This window comes from Cervus canadensis, chromosome 13, assembly GCF_019320065.1.
Source record: "Cervus canadensis isolate Bull #8, Minnesota chromosome 13, ASM1932006v1, whole genome shotgun sequence".
Classification (NCBI taxonomy): Eukaryota; Metazoa; Chordata; class Mammalia; order Artiodactyla; family Cervidae; genus Cervus; species Cervus canadensis.
The window spans coordinates 63,187,449-63,210,535 of NC_057398.1; the positions used below are offsets into that span (position 1 = coordinate 63,187,449).

At 35.5% G+C, this 23,087-nt stretch overlaps 1 protein-coding gene across 3 annotated transcripts in view; it reads right to left on the reverse strand.

The window, feature by feature from the left end:
• Positions 1 to 22,778, reverse strand: part of BRINP3 (BMP/retinoic acid inducible neural specific 3) — a 458,104-nt gene extending 435,326 nt beyond the window's left edge. Inside the window, exon 1 of one of the 3 annotated variants that reach the window (XM_043486014.1) lies at positions 22,449 to 22,778. The gene's annotated coding sequence lies outside the window, so the exon portion shown is untranslated. Of the gene's footprint in view, positions 1 to 19,387; positions 19,853 to 20,773; positions 20,868 to 22,448 lie in introns of those variants that run through there. The other 2 variants (XM_043486016.1, XM_043486015.1) reach the window with 2 other exon arrangements.
• Between the last annotated feature and the right edge of the window lie 309 nt (positions 22,779 to 23,087).

The window sequence follows — 23,087 nt, forward strand, 5'->3', positions numbered from 1 at the left end:
GACCTCATCTGTAAACAATGTGGGACACCTTACAAGTGACGATGTTTTAAAAATGATTTATCATAAGAAAGGACAATATCATATAATAAAAAGATTTTGGAATAGGAGTTAAAAGACACTGAATCTCCATTAATTATTTGTATAAACATAACACTGTCAAATGATTCAGGTCATAACTTCCAGTTCTGATTAAGAAAATAGATTTTTCTTCCATATTGTTTTTCTTATGTGGAAGCTATACCATTTACTTTAAAAACAATATATTTCATTTTTATTCATAAACTAAGAATTATTATTATGTATAATGGTAAAGTATAACACATCAATGACTAACAAATATTTATCTTTGTGAAACACATTTTTTATTTTGTTGATCAAATATATTCAAATAAACAACACAATCATTGCTACCAAAAAGTTGTATTTTCTTACCTAAAATATCTAGAATAGCACCTAGCATGTAGTAAGGACATTAGGAGTGTTTTAAAGCATATTTTGTACTGGTACAAAATCATATAATTATACACCATCAAATTAAATCCAATTCTTTAAGGTCAAGCACATGATTTTGTTAAGACACAGCATGTTATTAACATAAAAGTAGGATATGATTGACCCAGATGGCACTTAAGGTACAATCCTAAAATTCTGTAATTTTTTAGTATATAATTACCCAGAATGACTGCTTTTAATATTTTCTTTACAAATAGGTTGAAGATGTGTCAAGATCTTCGTAACTCTTACTTTTAATACATAGGAAGATGGAAAGATTTTCTTAAGTTATGTACAGGGAAACTGCCTAAAAATGTTAGTGTTATATTTATTTGTGTTTCTTCAACTTCTGATATGTGTACATGTTTCCCACTTCTCTTTAGAAATGAGTTTTTCTGACAAAACAGTTTATTAGCACATGGGAATAAGAATCCTGCCTAAATTTAAGTAATTTGGAGGATCTATAGAAATCATTATATTATAATGATATATCATTTTATTATAATGATATAATCATTATAATAGAATGACATTATAATGATATAATCATTCTATTATAATGATTCAGCAGTACAGAATCCACCTGCCAATGCAGGAAACACAGGTTCAATCCCTGGTCAGAAAGATCCCCTGGAGAAGGAAATGGCAACCCACTCCAGCATTCTTGCCCAGAAAATCCCCATGGACAGAGAAGCCTGGCTTGCTAGAATCCGTGAGGTCAGAGTCGGATACAACTCAGCAACTAAATAACAGCAACGACAATGGCCCAAATATGATACCTAACAGTTCTATTGAAGTCTTCGTTAAGAAATAATGTTGAAGAGTTACAAAACAAGAAGACAAGTAGAGTTAAAATACATTAACACATTATTATATTTAGGCTTTCAAAAATCCTGAGAACAAGTGACCATTAGGCTCCATATTCATGAACAAAAGGACATCATTAACCTGATTTTTCACAAAAGCAGGTAAAGGCACATGTGAATTACCCTTGTACATGAGTACTAATTTTAAAATTATTACTGAATTGTCTTTATTATAATATGATAACTTTGTGAGCTATATTACCAATGGCAAAAGTAATGAGTAGAATTCTTTGAGGATATTTGGAAGTCACAAGTAAACAGCTAAACTCGGAGGTACTAATAGGAAAATAAATCATGAGGTATAATGAACGTGAAAATTATAAATAATTCGTCAGTTCCATTCCCTGCAGTGCAGGGATAGTACAAAATGATCTTAAGTTTACTATTCCTAAATAAATGCCTAGTGAGTGAAAGTCGCTCAGTCATGTCCGACACTCTGTGACCTCATGGACTGTACAGTTCACGGAATTCTCCAGGCCAGAATGCTGGAGTGGGTAGCCATTCCCTTTTCCAGGGAATCGTCCCAATCCAGGGATCAAACCCAGGTCTTCTGTATTGCAGGTGTATTCTTTACCAGCTGAGTCACCAGGGAAGCCCAAACAGATTTCTGTTCTCTTTTTCTTGTTGTTTATAAGTCATTTCCGACTTTTCTGCCACCCCAAGGCATAAATACCTAAGAGAGCAATTAAGGAAATAACAGTGTCAATGCACAATACTTTACGGAACATGTAAGGGTATATTTTATGAATAATAAAAGAGATTTAGGGTAAAAAAATGTATTAAAAACAAAAACATGAATTTATATTAAAAAGTAGCATTGATCTAGATTCCCTTTTCATAAAAGAAAGTAAGACTATTGAAATATCATACTATTTAAAAATATATATTTAGTACATGGTCTACTTGTAACAAATTATATCTTATAAATAAAATTTAGTGAGATTATCAATTCACATGACATTATTATTACTTGTAAATACCTAATGGCCTTGGGAATCTACTCAGAAAAAACACACTGAGAATATGTTACCTACTTAGTAATATATACTAATACTTGTAATACACAATAAATACACAAAATATGACATATATATATACATATTCTAGTATATTAAATTACTATAATCCATAATTAAATTCCATAATATTCCAGGGTAGTGGTGCACTACTTTTACCTAAAATGTTGACATCTCATGTGTATTTGAAATTCATAGAATACTGAAATTTGTAAAATAAAATATGTTCTATCATATGACAGGTGAATTTCTAATATGACTGAAACTACAAAAATGAAAAGCAGATTAAGAATCACTGATACAGACTTATTACCCTTTAGAATCATTAGTCAAATCATTTAAGGGTCATCATTTAAACCATATTAATTCATTATCCAATATCTAGTTGGTATTCCAATGTTAATGATTCCTATTTATTAAAAATTAACATTTCATGCTACATGATTGCTTTTACATCTGCATTTGGACCTATTTTTACTAAATGTCCAAAGTATTTTCTGAGGGAGAAAAGTCCACTTAGGGCCTTGTGAATACAAAGAAGTTTCATAAATAATTGTGTCAAAGATATTTCTTTTTTTATTTTGAAAAATGTACAGAAAACCTAAGAGACTAGTAAACACATACATCCTTCAACTAGAAAACCAATTGTTTATATTTTAACACATATTCTAGTCAGTATTTTTCTCTTTTTTTATCTCAATCCCTTATAGATTGTTTTGTATGAAACAAAAATCTAAAGAAAATTGCCTAATTTGCCAAGGACAAAGGCCCCTTCTAAATTTCTGTCTGAGCAACTACTGCATTGCTCTATGAAGTAGCTTCTTAACATGCATAATCGCTAATTTTAAAATTTGTAAATATAAATATTTGAATCATCAAAATAAAGTCTCCAATTCCCAGAGTAATAGCATTCATTTAAAAAGCCACATTCTCCCAAATAATGAAATGTAATATATTATCTATCAAGTATAAATATTTATATTTATATATTAAATATTTTAAAAATCTATCAAGTATAAAAAGAATCATTTTATTATAAAATAAGCATATTTGTATAAAATAGTTCCAAATTCCATTAGCATACAGCATACTATCATCTTGTGCGTGTGCATGCTGTCACTTCAGTCATGTTTGACTCTTTTTGACCCTATGGACTCCATGGGAGTCTCTGGGCAAGAATACTGGAGTGGGTTCCCATGTCCTCCTCCAGGGGATCTTTTCGACCAGGGATTGAACCCTCATCTCTTATATCTCTGCATTTGCAGATGGGTTCTCTACCAATAGTGCCACTTTCAAACTCCCATTATTATCTTATCATATATTATATAATATATGGGAATTATTTTATTATATATTGAAATAAATGTTAGTTCTGGATGAAATAAATGTTAGCTCTGAATGAAATAAATGTTAGCTCTAAATAACTGTTAAATATAACATTGTACAAGTAAATAAGTGATGGAAAAGTTGAAACATATTTCAACTGTAAATATTTAATAGTTTTTCCACATTTATTCATTGTTTGTATTCCTACTAAATATAGAAACAAAACACAAAGGAGTAACTCTTATCCATCATTTACAATGTACAAAACACTCTGATATGTTTTGAGATGGATGTAAACCCTAGCGGCCACGAAAAATACCACTTCTGTCCTTAGTAATTTAGAATTAACTGAGGAATGCCATATGTAAGGCAGACATAGACATCTCTGTCAGAAACAGATACCTCTGTCAACTGAAAATCAACATTCTTCCATTTGTTTCTTATTCTAGCGCCTTATCTTACAAATGATATTTCCATTCACTCAGATCTACTTTTCCTTACCTCTGAGTTCCAGAATTCTAAGAGTTCTTCCTCCTGTTGTGAGGGAAAGGTTGATGACCAAAACTACCCGCCTCTGACAGGAACAGGGATAACCACCAGCCTGAGCCTGTCTCTCAAAAGGAAAACACAGGCTGAAAACTAACCAGAAGAATTTCCGAGCGGCTGAATGGAGGGACCACTCCAGCTCACAGTAAGTCTCATAAAACTCACCCAGGAGAATTCTTGGGAGGGGCTAGAAGGAGGAGGGAGGAGACTATAGGTCCTACTAACCTCCCAGAATCTGTATGAATTTATCTGTATGTATTTATGACAGTAGTGTCATAAATGGTCATCCTAACACCGATGTGACTCTCTCCAACCTGTCTTAACTGCAGAGCTACCTCACTAAAAAATAAATAAGTAAATAAATAAATTTGAGCTTGCAACACTTTTTTTTTTTCCCCACTCTGTAATCATGAGGTCTTTCCCAATGATTAGGCAGTTAAGAATCCACCTGCAATACAGAAGCCGCAGGAGACACAGATTGGATCCCTGGGTGGGAAAGATCCCCTGGAGGAGGGCATGGCAACCCGCTCTAGGTTTCTGGAGAATCCCCATGGACAGAGGAGCCTGGCAGGCTACAGACCATAGGATCACAATGATTTGGACATGACTGAAGCAGCCTAGCACACACAGACACCTGTGATCATGATGTTGCCTCTGGATAATATCCAAACTCTTAAGAAAATTTATAAAACAGTCTTCCTCGGCTTCCCTGGTGTCTCAGTGGTAAAGAATTCACCTGCCAATGCAGGAGACAAGGGTTCGATCCCTAATTTAGGAAGACCCCACAAGCCTCTGAGCAACCAAGCCCATGCACCACAACTACTGAAGCTTGTGCGTCCTAGAGCCTGTGCTCTGCAACGAGAAGCCACCACAATGAGAGGCTCACAAATCACAACTGCAGCAACTCGCTGCAACTAGAGAAGCCCGTTGTAGCAACAAATATCTAGCACAGCCAAATAAATAAATAATTTTCTTAAGTGTCTTCCTTTGTTTAACTTCATTCAAACCCCATGCCATGTATATGCCGCCGCCATTATCAACCAAACATCAACTCTGTTCGAGTCTTAATTTTATTCCACAAATTTTCCTCACTTTCTCCCTATCCTCAGCACCTCTGCTTATGTAGTTTATTCCACCTGAACCATGATTTCCACCTGGACCTCTTCACCTGCCCAAACCCAACCCCATCTCTGAACTTCAGACGAGGTTGTGACTTCCTCCACAAGGCCTCTGTGTGACCCTTCCAGGTTAACCAGTCATAGTTTATGAAGCCATTACTTCATCTATTATAGCACATTAACACTGCATATTTATCTGTGTAATGTCTATTTGCCTGCATATCTCCCCTGCCCCCAATTAGACTTCGTTTTAGGAGGATAATAATTGTTCCTAGTTTAACGGCAACTGAGTACAGTTAGCAAAGTGTCTGAAATAAAATTGTTTAATAAGTATAGTTTGAGTGAATGAATAAATGATGATTAATTAAGTACTAAATTGAGGTGCAATTAATGTGATACAGATGGCAAGGTTAAGAAAACTTCTTCAATGTGGAAAAAAAAATAATGTTTTATGGAGGAGTTTGCAACTGACCTATGCCTCAGGATGGCACTGGCTTTGCTAGTTGAGAAAAGACAGAAATGGAGTTCTGAGGTCAGAGTTCCTGTGTTCCAACCATAATCGTAAACGACATGTTCAAGCAGTACCAAAGCAAAGCATGCTTAATGTTCAAAAATTGTGAAGAACAAGGATCTGAAAGCACCATTATTAATTACTGGCTGTAGATAGAAATATAAGGTATTCTCATGATCACACACACAATTGTGGAAAGCTAGGCAACTTTTCATTGATGTTCCATTATTCAAGGTTTCAAAAGATAGACCAAATGAATGAGAGGTCACGGGTAAAGTCAAACACAAATCCTCTTCTCACTAATGAGTGCAATGTGTCACACCACATAGTAACGGCTGCATTTAAAGAATAATAATATAGATACAACAGTGGAATGGGTTGCTCCTTGCTTTGGGAGGTAGAGGATGGGGAGAAGACTGATGATGAAAATGACATGCTATATTTAATTTCTTCACAACAAAGTAAACATATATTAAGCTCTTTTGATATGCCATGCATTTTGCCAATGTTTCCTCTTTTGCCTCCGAGATGTACAGTGTGGCATGTTTTATTATCACCATTTACTTATTTAGATGACTGAAGTTCAAGGTGAAAGAACATGCAGCAGAACAAGGGTTCAAGCACTTCTCTTGAACTTAAACTGAAAACCGTGTTCTCTGTTAGACCATACCACAACCAAACTAGAACTAATTGCATATTGGAAGTTATTTATTAGGATTTTCGTTGCCACTTAGTGAAATGCTTTTGAACAAAGTAAAATCTTTAAATGGACAATATAAATAATAAAAATACAAAATAAAATGAAAATGGGATCATTTTATCTCAGGCAATTATAAGCAAGTGATCTGAGTAACTACATATTATGAATTTTCATAATATAGGTTTTCATATGATGGCTTTTCAAAGCATGTCTGCTCCGTATACTTTAATGTTTTCAATAAAGATTATAGCTTAATCAACTAAGTGTTACTCAGTTTAATATCTTTTAAGATGTACTATAAACTAAAAAACAAAAATCAGAAAACTAAGGTTTTCAGAGTATATGTGTTATTTATTGAGTTAAAAGTGTAATCATGGTCAGATAGATTTAACTTACCTATCTGATCTTCAGAGATATTACAAGATTAATCTAATAGTCTGATTACTCAATCTGATTATAAGTTGCTTTACAGTATAACAAAAAGAAAAAAAAAACCACTATCCAACATACAGAAAACAGAACTGGTGTCTCAAGATGGGAGACATAATATCATTTCAGAGGAATGAGATGACTTCAATATTTTGTTGAAATGCAGTCATAAATTGTTGTATAAGGTCAGTTTTCTTATGTTCTCAAACATACCAGATAATGACAAGAATATGAGGATCATTTCTAACAAGTATTATTTGAAAGAACAATAGTGTGAAAACTCAAGACTACAGCTAAAAATATACATATATTTATATATTATAGTTACATTTAGCAAGGAAGATCCCTGGATATAACAAAAATAATTTTAAGGGTATAGCTTTTCATGAACACCAATTAAACTCAAGTATTAAATTTGACCTATTCAAACATGCATGCATAATATGACACATCATCTTCCTATATGCATGTACATACAAATTACCATCTTTGAATGCTCATGAACTATATCTAGTACATAGTCAAATTTAATAAAGGAATGAGAGTATCATTATTCAGTGATTTACATCATCTCTTTGTAATGATGCATTAATTTATGACTTCAATTCTAGTTATGATCTATAATTTTAGATTTCAAATGGCCTAAAATTGCTCTACCTTAATCTAGACATTGTTTATTTAAAGGTATTGATTTTTTTTAATATTTATTTAGTGACAGACTTTATTTTTTTGGGCTCCAAAATCACTGCAGATGGTGACTGTAGCCATGAAATTAAAAGATGCTTATTCCTTGCAAGAAAAATTATGACCAATATAGACAACATATTAAAAAGCAGACATCACTTTGCCAACAAAGGTCCATCTAGTCAAAGCTTTGCTTTTTCCAGTAGTCATGTATGGATATGAGAACTGGACTATAAAGTTGAGCACTGAAAAATTGATGCTTTTGAACTGTGGTGTTGGAGAAGACTCTTGAGAGTTTTCTTGGACTGTAAGAAGATCCAACCAGTCCATTCTAAAGGGAATCAGTCCTGAATATTCATTGGAAGGACTGATGCTGAGGCTGAAACTCCAATCCTTTGGCCACCTGATGCAAAGAACTGACTCATTAAAAAAGACCCTGATGCTGGGAAAGATTGAAGGCAGGAGGAGAAGGGGACGACAGAGGATGAGATGATTGGATGGCATCACCGACTCAATGGACATGAGTTTCAGCAAGCTCCGGGAGTTGGTGACTGACAGGGAAGCCTGGCGTGCTGCAGTCCATGGGGTCGCAAAGAGTCAGATATGACTGAGCAACTGAAATGAACTGAACTGAACTGATGCCAAGTCTTAGCTGCAGCATGTGAGATCTTCTAGTTTCCTGACTACAGATCAAACTTGGGGTTTCCGCATTGTGAGCACAGCCTTAGCCACTGAACCACCAGGGAAATCCCTAAAGATATTGAATTTTTAAATAACCCAGTGGAGTAGGTAGGATTTTAAGGAACCCAATATTCATGGGTAGGATTTTGCCACTCTCTTTTCCATACTTCACCAGATATACAGAGAAGGCATTGCTTTATCTTAGTGCACCTGTTGAAGTAAACAGTAATATGTTGAAATGGAAAGAAAGTCATTCTGACTCTTAGCTATGCAATTTATTACTGGGTTTATATAAGAATTAAACCCAAAATTAAGTTCTTCTTTTCCTTATGAATTCCTAATTCTTGCATTTTTCCCTTAAACAAATTTATAAAAAGTAACACTGATCCTTGAAGAAAAAGGAAAAAAAAGCCATTCAATTCCAGACATCACAAAAATCTCACGTTCTCCACTCAGAGATGACAGAAATAATGGAATGCACTGATTTGAATTAGCAATTCTCTTTGAATTTTAAAAACAATTGTTTCAGTGGGTTAATAACTACTTTAAATTATTTTCAATATGTTTGTTGGAAATTATTAAAATAATTGCATACTGGATGGATTTTCATTCATCTTCTAAAAATTTACAATGTACTAATATTATCCTCTTAACCACCTTAGTTTATGGCCAAATGATGAAGGATCTGCTGGCATAGGAACCCGGGGAGCCCCTCATGTCTATCTAACACACTGTCATGCACATTGTAAGGTTTTGGAACATGTGCTGAACTGAATTCCTTCTTATTTTATTGAAAATATATGAGCTGCTTCATTAGGTACTGCTTACACTAGCAAGAGAGTGTCATGATATTAATATGCTATAATACATTATTATCGTACTTTCTCACTATTCTTCTTCTAAAAAAGTTGAGCTTTCTTGTTTTAAATCACATTGTTAAGACTGGACTGAGAAGTGAATCTTCTTAGTCATTTAACTCTGCTAAACCTCTATTCCAGAGGGCACTTGTCGTTATTTATTTTATTTAGCTGATGGAGCAATACAGTGCCTCTGAATTACAGCTTTAAGTGTTTTCCATCTTAATGAGGGTTAGTATTCCTCTGAGGAGGGTATACTGCAGAGGGAACTAATCTCCTGCTTGATTCTGTCAATACAATCTTGTCCTACCAATAAAGAGGAAGTTAAATGCTACTACCTAATGGTAGAACTGATTAGAAAAAATGAACAGAAAGTGAGTTCCATTCTGTAATTCTGTCCAGAACATAGGAGACATTATTCTTAAAAGCCCAAAGTTCAAGAGTCACTTGCTTTATCTTTACAGTTTAAATATAAAATATGTTGGTGTTTAGATATAAGTGATCAGAGAAAAAAAATCATGGTAAGATTCAGATTGTACTCAATTTTCATCCAAAAGGCAAGTGGTCAGAGACTGAAGAGCAAAATTCAAATGGAAGATATTTAGAATAGTATTTCTAGATTAAAAATCTAATTTTAAAGTAAAATATGAGGGATGCTTCAGAAACCTTATTATAATTAGCATCTTTGACTACCAAAACTGAGAAACAGAAGACAGTCTAAAATAAAGATTTAAAATAATCTATGTACAGGAATGAAGTGGAAATAATGGTACCAGACATCTGGATTTAATATGGTTACTATAACTGGAAACACGGTTCTGCTTTTTCTGGCATGCTTCAATAATAAAAAGCATTCTGGCTTGTGAGGCGGACAAAGTGCTTCTTGTCAGTAAAAGAATTCTGCCACAAAAATGCAAATTTATAGGGAATCTGATGAAAAAATTTAATTGAAAAAAACATACTCTGTGCAAATTCATGCACGTGCAAAGATAATAAACCTTTTGCTCCTGCCTTTAAGGACAGTGGCCTCAGTTACAGTTTTGCAAAGTTTCAGAAATGCTTTATAAAAAATATATATTTATGGTGATCCTGAGTAAAAATTGAAAGTATGATACTAACTTGTTGCTTAGCTAAGGTATCTGTACTATTGTTGATAAAGGCTCAATGATGTATTTTAAGACTAAAACATAACTGGGATGAAGTTCAGAAATCTTGGAGTTTGGTAACCAAATGGACAATAAATCTCTTGCTCTTTAATAAGACTAAATCTTGCTTTGAAGTTAACCAGGTCTAGAAGGTGAAAAGAGCTTTTGAGTTAGAAGTGTCTATACTGAGAAACACAAATAGAAGTGTATAATCTGAAGTCTCACACACACACACAACACAAATAGTACATGTAAGGAAGTTCCAAAGAAAGTTTAATAAGATTATTAAAAAGTTTTTTCAAAGAACCTGATTGTTTCAGCCATAGAAAACTCTTTTAAAATTTCAAAATAATAATATTCAGTTTCTTTTTATTCATTTGCAAGGAAGTGAAAATATTCGAACTTCCAGCATAAGTCAGGGCTTCCCTCGTCGCTCAGTTGGTAAAGAATCTGCCTGCAGTGCAGGAGACCCGGGTTCGATTCCTGGGTTGGGAAGATCCCCTGGAGAAGAAAATCGCAACCCACTCCAGTATTCGTGCCTGGAGAATCTCATGGATAGAGGAGCCTGGCAGGTTACAGTCCATGGGGTCCCAAGAGTCGGACACGACTTAGCGATAAAACCACCACCACCAACCTAAGAGAGTGTGGTTATAAACATTGTCAGTGAACTCCTAAACTTATCTTCTAATTCTAGTTATAGGGACCATTCAATTTACAGGATAATAACTCCTATAATACTGCAATAATTTCTGAAATTCCTGTAATAATGTAATAATTAATTCCAGTATAAACAACATGAGGCAGTGATTTGTGTTATTTGATTCACTAATGCATCTATGTGAAACTTCCCCGGTGGCTCAGAAGTTAAAGCGTCTGCCTCCAAATGCGGGAGACCCGGGTTCGATCCCTGGGTCGGGAAGATCCCCTGGAGACGGAAATGGTAACCCACTCCGGTATTCTTGCCTGGAGAATCCAATGGACGGAGGAGCCTGGTAGGCTACAGTCCACGGGGTCGCAAAGAGTCGGACACGACTGAGCGACTTCACTTTCTTTCTTTCTAATGCATCTATGCTGTGTGCTGTGCTATGCTTAGTCGCTCAGCCATGTCCAACTTTTTGACATCCCATGGACTGCAGCCCACCAGGCTCCTCTGTCCATGGGGATTCTCCTGGCAAGATTACTGGAGTGGGTTGCCAGGCCCTCTTGCAGGGGATCTTCCCAACCCAGGGATCAAACCAGGTCTCCCGTATTGCAGGTGGATTCTTCACCATCTGAGCTACCAGGAATGCATCTGTACCACCAACAAAAGAACCAGAAACAGGGAAAGTCCTCAATAAATACAAGATGAAATGAGAAAATTAAATTTGTAAAGTGAATTTTTGCAAAGTTAATCTGATTTTCCATTCACTGTAAGTCCTAAAAATCAAAAGGTATAAGCCATTGAAAATGTTTCCACTAAAAAACAGCTAACAATGAAACACGAATCACCACAGAATCAGATGTGAACTAAATCATTATGACTTTATTTGCAGAACCATCCTTGTTCTTCCATGTCTCTTTAATAGTTATCCTTTAATATTTTAGGTAGAAAATACATTTTTTACTGACCTATCTGTATCCTGAGGAATTTGACAACCATCTTTTCCCCTTAAAGAGAATTATATTTACAATATCAAACTGGACATGTGTGAAAATACAAGTGATCAAGCATTAAATTTGCCTTGTGGATTAATTCAAAGCATACTTCAAATAGCAAAAAAAAATCAAAATAAAAAGATAAGCCTCTTAAGCACAATTGTATCTTTTCATTGTTATATTCCCAAGCTTTACCCTAGTGCACTCAACTGATCAGACATCCAATAAATACTTCTTTAAAAACAACCAAAAATAACAAAAAGATGTGATCTACAACAAACAAACCAATCTAGCAGTAAGCAGTTACATCTTTGTCTGCTGTTTTCCAATTTCTTCTGAACCACCATCTAATAAATCGTGTCAGAACATTTGTGTTACTGTTGCTTAGTCATTAAGTTGTGCCCAACACTTTTGCGACTCCGTGAACTATAGCCTGCCAGGCTCCTCTGTCCATGGGATTTCCCAGGCAAGAATACTGAAGAGGGTGGCCATTCCCTTTGCTAATTCAGAACTCTGGGTATTTCTAATTAAAAAATGAGTCTTCAGCAATGGACGTTTGCTTACCTAGTTTGCCAGAGATGCTGGGATGGTCTATGTTTGCATACAGTAACTATCCTTACAGTGCCTGATGTTGGCAATATATTCAAGCTTGTGTAACTAAACTTTTTTCTAAATATGAACACCTGCTTTCCCCATCATTGCCCAATACAGAATTGTGAAAACATTTGGTATTTTCAAGGACCACTCTTGGCAATAAATTACTTTAACTGCTAAAGTAGCTCAAACTGTCTCCACATTCAGGGAGATATAAAGAACTTAAGATACTAAGTTTAAAATGAAAAGTAAAGTAAATCTATTTTTAAAAGAAATCTATATTATTAAAAAAAGTCTTTATATAAAAAGAGCCAGCCAAGTTTTGAAGAATTTTATAAGAAAGAATAAATGGGGCATTACTATATCTGATACATAGAAACTGTTGAATATAAGCTAATACCTAGCATATCATGTATATACTAGAGGTAATTTTAAATCTTTATTGAATTTGTTACAATATTGACTCTTTTTTTTTTTATGTTTTGTTTTTTTGGCCGCCAGGAATGTGGGATACTAGCTCCCTGACCAGGGATGGAATCCACATCCACTGGAAGCTGAAGTCTTAACCACTCCCAGTAATTTTTAAAATCATACTGTCTGAACTGGCCAGGAATACCTTCTAAACAATAAACATAGGAATCAATATTGCAGGACTTATCTGAAGCCAAAATCTGGTAATAGAAAAAATTTTAATAAATATTTAATAACTGTCCAGTTCCAATGCTGAGCAAACAAATTGTTATCTTCAGCTCAGACCTTTGCAAATCTATATCTAAAAGACAGTAAAGTAAGTCAAATTGTTATCATTCTTGTGATGAAAGAATCATGTGGCCCTAGACTAAACTTTGGTTTACCTTACTGATTCAGTGTTATTGATGAGAAAGAAATATATTTAATAGTTAATCACAGTTTATGATGGAGTTGCTGTTTTTACTCTAAATCAGAATTGATTTCCTTAAAGAGACACTGTCAAGGATAGGTAGAAAAAGTTCTAATGACATGAGTGATCTTTCATATCTTCCTGGCCTACCTTCATAGATTGTAATTTGTTGCTTTGTCTTTTAAATAAGAGATGTGTTTAAATGTCCACATTTCATGGATGGATGGAACAGCCACATGAAAACCTGTTAGAGTTGACTCTATGCGGAAACATGGGTGCTGCAAGTTATTTTTCTCCATAGTTATGTCACTTTAAACATAATTGGTGTTACTCTTTTAGCTGAAATAGAAAGCTATACATTTAAAATAATCTGTCCTTGATCTACAAGTTCTCAAATAAGCAGACAAGGTGTTGCAAAAATGTGAATGTTGGGGAAGAGCGATGTAAGACTAGAAGTTCCACTCAGAGGTGAGAAGATGCTGAAAATAAGTACTTTAGTCAAAAAAGAGGCTTCAAGAATAACTTTTTGCTTCTTAAGAAAGTGCTCAGGGTTGTTTTTCTTAGCTATGAATTTTAAGTTTCAATTCACAGAGAAGCCTGGATTCATTTCTCTTGGTGCATATTTCAAAAAAAGAAAAAGAAAAGTGTTGTTTTTGAGTGGGAAAATTTCAAAAGTGGAACAGAGTATAACTTACAAATAAAAAAAAATGCATATCCTGTAAAAAATTGCTTACTCAAGACAGGTTTTGAACTCAAATTAACAAGTTGGTTAAAAACCTCATTTGGAGTGACATTAGTAATAAAAACAGAAAATATACTTTCTAATCTGTCGCTGTTGTTAAAAGATCATTGGCAATTCATTTTTATTCTAGATTATTCAATTTTGGAAACGCTAGTCTTATTTCACATTATTTGATAGTATAATATTGAAAATATTTTTATCACATGTATATAATATATTGGAACTTTGTACTCTGGTGACAGGCCTGAATGAATAATCAGAAATTCTCATTGTAAATTTAAGTAAGGCCACTCAATTTAAATGTTTTGAGTAAGCTAGACTTGGTCTGTATATTAATATATTTGGTGTTATATAAGAAAATGTTGAGAAAGTATGGGTTAATGATCTTAAAGAAGCATTTTTTTACAATTCTGTTGTGTGATTTATTCCATCTTTAATGATCTTCTGAATAATTAGATTTTGTTCATTACTATTTGAGGTGTTTACTTCTGAAAAAGACTATTCCACAATCTCTGTACATACATTTACGGGGATGATTTTTTAAAACCATTAGAAATATTGCCACATAAAGATAGGAAAGCCAGTTAAATATATTATCTATTTCAGAAACTCAGTGATTGAATTAACTTTTGTTCTATATTTACTTTGGCTACCTCAGAAGGAGCTTCTACACCCAGTATTAAGTTGCATATCTAAAAGCAGTTACAAATACTTGTATCTTAAAAGTGCATGCATATCAAAGATATTACAAATTACAAAGAACTCATGATAAGCAACCTGCATAAATAGGTGATTTTGTATTTTGATACTTGAGTGAACCCATCTAAATTTACTCCTTGATTTGTTAATCACTTTCCCAAACTGGCTTCTTTTTGAGAACATCATTTGAAATGTTTTAAAGATCATATATTTAAGTTGTGAGAGTGTTTAATGAAACTATGAAATAGTGGGTCACTATTTGACACTGAAAAACTAAAATGCATGCTTACTCAATTCTGATCTTCCCAAGGCTAGATTGTTTTTTAATGATGCAATATTCTAGAGATAGCTTTTAAAATTAACAAAATGCAAGAGTCCAGAAAAGTTAATAAAAAAAAGCTCAATCCTGATGAGGTTGGCTGATACTCACAGAAATCAGGAAGAAAAAGTCTAACTATAAGCATTCTTTCACAATAAATCTATAATGGAATTTAAATGAAACACCATTATGAGACAATAATTCTTATGTAGTAGAGAACTACAATACATTTGAATGTAATGTTAACATATTTATTAATTTAATCAATAAATGTGTATTTTATAGATTTAATTTCCTGGAACTGTAGCATGGTAGTTTCTTTATTAACTATTAAAACAAATTTGTTATGCCTTGGGTGTTTTAAAGTCATCCACATCTGAGAAAATTAGGGTTTATGCAGTAATACAAATACCCCTAAAATATAAGTTAATATAGGTTACATTGAGGAAAACTACCATTTGTAAGTCTAAACTTAAAAAAATAAAAATGTGAGAAATTATAAATTATAAGAAATAACAGAGAATATGGACGAAAAAGACTCTATAAGATTTCCTAACTATTAGATTGCGTGTCATATTTTCACATATGAATTCATGCTTTCTTGGTTAAAAGTAAACAATTAAAAATTAACACAATTATTTATGTTAAAATAAAATACCTAGCAATCCACTCAGCTCACTAAAAAGTATATTAGTTATATCTTTTAATCTTTGGGGGAAAAGAAACTGGTTAGAAAATTATCACTGTGTTTGTTTCAATTAGAGCATCTACTAGTTATTCATCATTTGCTACTTTGAACATGAAATTGAGAAATATCCCAGAACTGTTTGCATGAATACTTTATTTCAAACATAAATATAGAAGAGCTAATTCATGATAATGAAATAGTTATCTATGGAAACTTTGTAACTGGATAGGTCGGCAAATAAGTAATTGGATATAAATATTCTTAATAACCCATCAAATATCCTTGAAATGAGAGCGATAAAAGCTTTAAAATGTTATTGATGAGGCTATTTGATGACCAGTATAAAATGCTTAGAGTGGATATTTGATATTGCTAAGAAAGAAAAAAAAAGCTGGATCAGAACTACTAGATATATTTTCAGTAAAAAGGCCATTAGTGTTCACGATTAAATTTCATCTTCAGAGAATCTTTTACTCTTTTATAGAGTGGAATAAACATCTTTACACCACCCTTTTCTTTTAAGAGTCAAGACCATCCATTAGCAATCAATGATATTAAGCACATTTCTTTTTTCTTTTGCTCTCCTTTAGAACTCATGAATTGTAAACATTAAAAACATAAAACTAAATAGCAGCACACATAACTCTGGTCAGAGTTACACTACTAAATGTCTAAATGAAATTTGCTAAGTAATTGCTAAATTAAAACACCAGCAATGCTAGATGTCACCTAATTAATTCTGGTAAGCTGAATATGAGTTGATAAATGATAGAAATTACCAGTCTGATTTTCTCAAGTTTATTTATTATGAAAGTTGTTATATGAGAATATTTTGATCTTGCTTCAATTAAACTGAAAGAAACCAACAAGTTAATAATATAAACCTGCTAAGAAATCAGACTTTCACTAAATGACATTGAAAAGCCAGTCAAGAACAACTATTTTTGTAAAAGTGACTCTTCTCCCAGGACAGTCAGGATTAAAGTCATGGTAAATATAATGTAAGAACTAGCGTGTCTTAAGGAGTAAGCTTTTCTCTTTCTAAGCTATACGATATCAAAATAAAAGAAACATGTAAACTCATTAGACACCATAAAAACAAACCAAGAATATTTGGTACTAATATATATATGTATTTTTTTTAAGTTGAGTCAACATTACTTCTTTCATAGAGAGTTTTATCCAGAAAACAAACCAAAAAAATCAAATGCAAATGATACCTTTTTCAAAATACATATTGTCTCCACAACGTTTATCTCTTTAAAGAATCCTTATTTAGGGTCATTTTTTTCTACAACACTCAGGTGTTTTCAACTATGTGAGAGATAAGGAATGTAAAGAGTAGCCAGAAATCTTATTAGGATCCCATTAGTGAGGCGGAACTAAAAGTTGAGGAAGGAATCTCAGATCCATCACTCTCTACTTTTCACAATGACCCACTACTAGAAGTAAAAAGAAAAATGTCAGAAGACTTCATTAGTCATAAGTCATAGTCATAATATACAAATACCTTTGGGATATTTTTAAATAAAAGATGTTTGTTCAAAAGTTGACACAGATAATCTTTACATTTCTTTTTATGTCTGAACTTTGAGCTTCTGATACTAATACTCAATTTTATAAATGATTTAAATTTTAGACACTTACTCTGGTCAGTAATTACTCATTTTGGAGATAATATCAAAAAAATCAAAGTAACAAGTAACATAGGAAACTGAAGCATAGGTTGATAAGAAAGCATCAAAGTTTTGAAGTTCTATCAGTTGAGCTCTTTGCACTTGTAGAGAGAAAAACACAAAGGCACTATCTTGAAAAGAAAGTCTATTTTATTTAAAGAACACACAAACCTAGGAGTAAGGCTAATGTCATATATGCATGTATGTGTATGATACACACACACATGCACACAGACACTCTTAGAATTCCAATGGTTTCATCCTACTTAGGTTTGATTTACTTGACTATCATATACCAGTCATTCAGCATGATTAAAATCAAAATGTATTATACTTTATAAAAATGTACATTTCCATTACAATGTTGTTTATTAAGAGAAAATATCTCATCAGAAACTGAAATGGCATATTATCTGATTAAATGATAAGTGAAATCAATCATATGGTATCATGCTTATTTTATTTTAAAACATTATTAGAGCAATGCAATTTAAAATAAATGCCTCTTCACTCACCCAAAAGTGGACATACATATGTAATATAATATATAATCACGTCATGTTCACTACAATAGAACTCTAGAGGTTAAAATGCAAAAGAACTAAGGAAGTGGAATTCATTGATGAATTACTTTTTCCAGTGGAGTAAAAACTACCTCTTGCATCAAACTAAGAGAAGCACTATAACTTTGCAATTTTATGACCCAAAGTTGCAATTATCTTTCATATGTCTTCAATATGTTATCAGTGAGCCTTACAAGCAGAAAATTATTGATCAGAGATCTACATCAATAAATGTAAGCACTCAAAATATTTCCAGAGAAACATCTTAAAGAATACAATTTTTTAGAGAAGAAAAACTGTTAGAAATAAATGGAACAGTTTTAGGATTGTACCTTATTAATATTTCTTTCTGCTTCACTGTGTGGGGACTCCAGACTCCTTAAACATATTAGCATAACATAACAAAACAATATCAATAATAATAACAGAAGGTTTTCAAATTGAGTTTTAACATTTTAATTGAGACTTTTTTTGGGGGGGGGGGTGTTGTTAAATCTGAGAGTGGAAGAAATCTGTTGGCTGGTAACATTATACATCTATAAAACTTGGAATTTTAAAAGTCTTATTTATGGGAGATTTTTCATAATGGAAAAAAATTGTTTATATTGTATTTTTCAGTTTCCAACTGGTTTCCTAAGCCCCAAGATTTCTGTACTGGGGTCAAACATAACTGACCTTAGGGCAAGCTCTTTTCTCACCGTATTTGACAACACAACCCATATCTAAAGATTTTTTTTTTAATTAAGAAAATTACATGAAAATACCCCCCCAAAATTTCTCTCAAGTAGTCAGAATTAAATTGCTGTTTGAAGATGCCCTGAATAGCTCTCCAGCTGTCCTTTATGTATTCAGATCTGTGACCTTAACAAGAAGCAGTTTTAAGGCATTTCTGCAACTACTTCCTTCATTTGGGTTCTACATTCCTTCCTCTAACGTCTACCCTCTCCATTTGTTCCTCTCACCTTGGCCCAGTTTATGATTTCTGTAACATTGTTAGACATTTGAGTAAATGTACCTTGAACACTCAAATGAATGCATGTTAAACATTTAAATGGATTTAAACGGCTCATGAATGCAAATATTACAAAGTTATGCATCATAGCAGACCCATTTGAAAATACATATAACCCATCCCTTCAAACAGGGGAAAAAAATTGTCACGGGAGGGGTCAAACACAGGTTACCTCACTGTCAATAAAATATAGACATTCGGTTCTTACCTGCTTAACTGCATGATGATAAATCTAAATGGCACGCAAAAGGAAAAAAGTCCCCCAAATCTGGATCATCTGTCTTCGAAGCGGCTGTGACAGTTTTAGACACTGATGCTTTCTTCTTTGCTTATATTTGACTGGCTAGACTATTTGTAAGCAATAGTAGGGTTATTTCGCAACCCCAGTCTCCTCTTTGCCTTTTCAAGCCTCGGGTGGGCATCTCACACCGCTGGGAACAAGCATCTCATCCTCGGAGGTAACAGCCTCCCCAGCGTTTCCTAGTCGGATTGCCGTCCGAGGGTGGTCCCTGCCCTAAAGGGCTGCTCACGTTCCTGACCTGGTGCAAAGGAGAAAGCTCTCTGGGCTCAACTCTTGGGGACTAGGGAAACAGCCATCGGAGACTTCAACTCTCAGCCACCGGTCGGCTGCAGATCCAGCTTCTCCAGCGGCCGGCAAGCACCACCCCCTCTCGGGCGGACGCCGGAGGGGAGCGCGCCCAGCCTGGACCCTCCTACCTCGCGCCCCACTTCCAGGAAAGGGGGACAGAAACAGAAAATCCTAACTCGCAAGTGGGGGTAATAGAAGCTGAAAGACTTCTAATCCCTGCGGTTTGCTTTACACTTCCCTTCCAACCTCTGGCTCCAAGTTGACAGCCAACTCCTTTCCGCCACCCCTCCCGCCCGCCAGATCCCCGCGAGTTGGCGAAGCAGGAGAGGGTGTGACGGTCAGCCACACTTTCCCACAGAGCCGGAGAAGTCAGCTAGCTCTTCTAAACCCAGCTAAGCGGACGGATGCAGAGGGCGACTTTTTTTTTTTTTTTTTTTCTTTTTGAGGCAGGCATGCTGGAGAGCCGTCAAATCTTAATCTTAGTCACAGCTCATCAAAAATAATAATAAAAAATAAATAGAAACGCAGATGGGAGCGGATGAGGAATTCTCATACCAAATCTGGCCTCTCGCACAGAAGAGCGGTTTTGCTCAAAAGCGGCGGGAGGAAGGCTGGAAATGGAGCGGGAAGTAAGGAGGTACCCCTGGCGCGCGCCCCGCTTCGGGGCTGCGATGCCCACGCCGGGCGCACGTTCGCCGCAGGGGCCGAGAGCCGAGGCTGCGCCTGCGGGGCGGGCGGGGCGCGGGGTACCGTCCCCACCCGGGCGAGTCATCCCCACTCCCGGCGCCCAGCCCGGGCAGCCTGGTCCACCCAGCCCCGTGTCCTCCGCGCCCCCCGGAGCCCAGGTAGCTTAGGCGTTGCCACGAGCTGCGGAGAAACCTCCAGGCGAGTCGCCTGTTGCTACCCCACCCGGCGAAAGTGCCTTTGGCCGCGCGAGCCTGCTAGACGCACACCTCCCCTCCACCAACTTGAGTTTCAGGTTATGATACAGGAAAACGCACTTACCTAGGTACCTTACGTCTGTGCCTTAATGGGGGTAGACTAGGTTAAGAAGCAAAGATCTGACTGCACTGAAAGTTGGATTTTTTTTTTTTCCTTCCCTCCCTCCACTCCTGCGCAACAGCAGCCGTCCTCCAAAGAGGATGTTTGAATGGGTGAATTATGCTAAGCTCTCCTTTCTTCAGCTCAAGTCTCGGACGCCGATGGCACTTGTCTGGCAGAACGACCAGGCTGGGAAGGAGACCAGGTAGAAACTAGTGACGGGTGAGGGGCGCCAAGAGGTGCGGACCACAGGCAGCCCCGTTTTCTCGCTGTGAGCCAGGGGGGGAAAGCCCTTGAATCCCGAGACTGGGGGATGGGCTGTCGCTGCAGCTGGAGTACTTTTCTGTCTGGAAGCTAAAAGGGCTCTTGAATTTTAAAAAACCCATTACTTAGGTTGTCGAGTCAGTCATCAATGACGACAGAAATAGTTCTTTCCGAGAATTTTTTTTTTTTTTAAAGGAAGAAAGAAAAGAAAGAAGGGGGAGAAAAGACTTGAAAAATAGGTTTTCACCTCTATCCATCAGAAATGTAGAAACCAACAACTTGTTTTTATGGGGGGGAGGGATTCACAGAGGGGGAAAAATACGTATGCATTAGATGACTAATGATACATCAGGTTTGGCATTAAATAAATACTGTGTCCTTGTCAATGTGTGAAGTAAAAGCTGAGATTTAAATGTTTCAACACAGCTATACTTAAAAGGGAAGTGGTAATCATAACTGTCAGTTAAGCCCATAAAAATGCTCATAAAAGTGAAAAAAAAAAAACCACTGACATATCAACATCCTTGTTAAAAATGAGTCTAGGGGTTGAACAAGTGTGAAGAGTGAGGCAATTAATTTTTCATATAAAGCCTGTCCCTGAATTTCAGTGATTAGAACCAATAAAATGAGTGCTTTCTTCTGATAGTTCTGTTCCTCTGAAATGAGCACTCTGTCCAATTAACTGTTCACTGGGTAAATTCACAAAATCGAAAATGTACTCCCAAGTGTGATGCCTGAATTTAAATACAACACCCAAAATAATGTGCTCATGTGTGATTTGGGATGTTGTTTAAAAAAAAAAAAATGGTACTCTCAAAACTCACACTCTTCTTGTTACCATACAGTGGATTTTAGTGCTTGATATCCTGCTGAACCCATAAAAATACACTTTAGGAAAGTACCCCTAGTCATGTAATTGCTTACAATGAGCAAATAGTGACCTGAACAACCTTCTAAAGATCAGGAACTAGTGAACTTTCTCAGACCCTGGGATTGTCAGCAGGTCTGTTTTAAGCTCACTCTTAGATAAAAATATAAAATTTGATCTTTCAAATGGTGCAAGAATATGTGCCAAGAAGCTTTGGTGGGGGGGGGGGGTGTGGAGGGAGGGATGGTTAATGTTTCCTATAACCTGAACATAAATGAGGGCAGAAATAAATAAAGAATGGAAAAGGGGATGGGGTGATTCATTACATGGGCTATATCATAGTAGCACAATTGCAACGAACATACTAATTAATCAACAGGGTCACTTAAATCTTTGAGTTCTGAAAGTGACAAAAATGTAAGACATGAGACATTTTTTAAACACACAGGCTTATTATAAATAACACTAGCAATAAGTTTCTAATCACATATGAAGAGAAGAACTTACCAGAGGAAATTTCAGGAAGCAAGATGACTGTGAGAAAAATACATCCAGGATTCCAACAGATATTCCATGATCTTCCAAAGCAAGGTAGAGTGATGAGCTTCAGGCTGGTGGAACTTTGAAATAATCAGCAATTCCTGGTGGCATGTAACCAAGCAAAAACCAGTTACACGGAAAGCCAGGAAGCCCCAAGGAAGGGAGGCAAAATGTGAAAGAGGTGCCTTTTATTGCGGGGGGGTGGGGGCTGGTGAGAAACGGGAGGGGGGAGGCTTATTTGTGGTGATCCTTAGGCAGGCAAAGTGAAAATTTACCGACTGTACAGCCCCAGACAGTGGGGGAAAATAGAAGCTGTGTAACCCCAGAGACCAGAAGGTGGACTACAGATAAATCTGCGAAGAGAAGTAAAAAGATGTGTTGAAGACAGCGAGATAAAGAGAGAACTAGTGAGCGAAGCTGTAGTCATCCTGATAGATAGAGCAGCAAGAGTGATTTAGTCTGCTGGGGAGGATCCAATGAGAATTCAAGAGGGCACCGCTTCGGAAATCCTGCTTAGATCTTCCCTCTCTCAGTTCTTTAAGAGTTACCTGCGCTGGGAACATTATTATTAGGATTAACAGTATTCCATCAGTGCACTCCACTAGG